Source organism: Chinchilla lanigera, unplaced genomic scaffold (genome assembly GCF_000276665.1).
Source record: "Chinchilla lanigera isolate Chin_1 unplaced genomic scaffold, ChiLan1.0 scaffold00062, whole genome shotgun sequence".
Classification (NCBI taxonomy): Eukaryota; Metazoa; Chordata; class Mammalia; order Rodentia; family Chinchillidae; genus Chinchilla; species Chinchilla lanigera.
The window spans coordinates 666,075-668,998 of record NW_004955463.1 but is presented as its reverse complement, the minus strand read 5'-3'; positions in this window follow the sequence as shown (position 1 = coordinate 668,998).

Here is a 2,924-nt window from a genome sequence, read left to right as displayed (position 1 = left end):
GCCCACACTCGGACCCAGGAGCCCTGCCGCTCCCGGAGAACTCGCTGCCTGGGCGCAAGGCGCGGGGGGCTGGGGGAGCCCCTTGTTTTTCATAATGGTAGTGACGATTACTTTTCTCTCTCTTTCTAATTAACTGTGACTTGCCAATTTAAAAAAATTAACTTTGGAAAGAAAAATGAAGGAAAAACCATATTATTCTTTTTAAAGTCTACTTCATGTATTTGCTTACTATTTTTCTAAAAAGCTAAGTCAAAGCAACCATAAGTAGGACTGGCCACCTAAACAAATATTAGAAATTTTAAAAATTAAAAAATGATATTATTTTCATTCGAATATTACTTTTATCCTGTCCCATGTGAAATACTAAACGATACTAAAAGTCCTTAATATATCAACCCACTTAGCACAGGTAGGCAAAAGATTCAGGAGAGTTCCAATCTTCTAGCACCCTGCAGTGCCTACGAACTTAGTCAGGTTCTCTGGTAAGGACCATAAAAACAGAACAAACATTATATGGAGAGAGAGAGAGAGACAGACAGATTTTTAGGAGTTATCTGACACTATTGCGAGGGCTAGCAAGTCTACAATCTACAAGGCAGGCCAGCAAGCTGGAGATCCAAAGAAAACTGATGTTGCAGCTTATGTTTGGAGGCAGAATTTCCTCCTCTTTGGACCTCAATCATCTTTTTGTAAGGCCTTCAGCTGAAGGATGAGGCCTACCCACACTGTGAAGGGTTATCTGTTTTTCTCAAAATCTATTGATTTAAATGTGAATCTCATTTTTAAAGGATCTTCACGGAAACATGTAGACTGGTGTTTCACTGAATGTCTGAATATCGTAGCCTAGCCAAGTTGACACACAAACTTTGCCATCACAGGAAGCCCTGAAAGATTTCAAAATACCAGAAGATAGTACGTAGATGGTATATAAGGCCCAAAATGAGGATAGAATCTTCCATTTGAAGGATAAAGAAACAAAAGAAAAGTTAATGACTTTTAGTTTAGATAACAGTTGAGTAATATTAACTACACAAGTAGATATTAAAATGTGGCGAGTAGACCAGAAGCACCACCACCATGGAATCTTGTTTCAGGCTTTTCTAGACATAGTGAATCAGAAACATAGGGACAGGGCCCAGGAAAGTGGGTATCACTGCTAACTAAAGACTAAGAGACAATGAAATAGATAATCACATCACTGCAGAGTTTATGCTCTTCTACCTGCCTGGGAAGGGAAATTTTATTTTTATTTTACTATTTGGTTAATACTGCTAAACATGGTTTCCCTTTCTCCAAAATCACTATGGAATAGCCACTGTGTGCCAGGGTCTGTTATTATTAAATCTCTGGACTAAAGTAAAAAGAAGTAAAGCTGATAAAGAGCTGGATGGGTAAAGGGCAGGTTTTATTTGACACATTAAGGTTTGTTTGCCTATTTATTCATTTATTTATTTGTTTAGACACTGATGATTCTCAACTTTTTGTGGCACACACCTATAATTTGAGCACTTGAAATACTCAAGCAGGAAAATCTCAAGTTTGAGACCTGTCTGAACTACATAGCAAGACCTTGTCTCAAAAAGAAAAACAAAACAACTTTTCAAAAAAAGTTCAATTGTTAAAAAGTAATTCTAAGGGCAATATGAAGTATTATATCTAGGAAGTGATATATTTACAGAAGCATTTGCAGAACAAAATATTCCAAATAAGAAAGAAGAGGGATAGAGAGGAGAAAAGTGACTCTAGAAATAGAATCAACTGGAACAGGAGATTAAGAGGCAGGAAGAATACAATAAAAGAGAAGAGTGGAGGCATGCATCACACACATGCATACACGCACTCGCATATGCACACGCACACATACAATGAATGAGAAATGCCAAATTCAAGGAAGAAGATAATTTGGGTATGAACAGCGGAGAAGTGGAAGTGAAAATTTTAAAATCTCAGTGTAAGTAATAGATTTTGGATTCTAGGGTATAGAAGTTGCATTAAAGATGAAATTGCCCAGCTATAGTTTGTAGCCATGATTTCAACCAGACAGGTGGAAGGGCAGAGACCATGATTTTCTTCAGCAGTATATGTGTTAAAGCTCATTTACAAGCCAGGTGTGGTGGTGCATGCTGTAATGCCAGCACTCTGCTGCGGTCTGACAAGTTCGAAGCCAGCCTGGGCTACATAATGAGTCCAGGGCCAGCCTGAACTATATAGCGAGACCCTACCTCTAAATAAATAAATGGCGTATTTACTGCACCTAGTGCAAATTTAAGTAAAGCTTGACGAGATGTAAAATTTGACAAGATTTTGGCTACAGTGTTGCTATGTGGAGCAGTGAACATCTTAAAGGAGACAAAGGTTCCATTTCTGAAATGAAAGCAAGAAAACAATGGGGATCAAGGTAGAATACCATGGAGGACCAACAGTTCCAGGAAAGACAGGTAAAGGGGAGCCAATAAAGGAGGCTTAAAAGCACCTGCATGGAAGTTAGAAATATGAGAAAACCAAGAGAAGAGAGCATTTGCCTCACAATAGATGGCCACTGGCAACCCCCAGGTGTGAACTACTGAACAGACTCAAGAACATGAAGGGCGAAATTCATCTTGGAGCCATCAAATTGCCCTCACTCTTGCCTCCTGGCACAATGAGAAGAGTGGGCTAACCCCTCTCTCTGAGCTCCAAAGCTGCAGGCAGAAGTTGAATAGTTTTGAGGTGCATCTCACTTGATGTTTTTTTCAAATTACATTTGCTTCCTACCTGGTACCAAAAAATAAATAAATAAATAAAAATAAGAATTATACATCCTTCATTAGTCATTTGAGAAATGCAAATTAAAACAACATTGAGATTTCATCTCACCCCAGTAAGAATGGCTAGTATTAAGAAATCAACCAATAACAAATGCTGGTAAGGCTGTGGGGAAACAG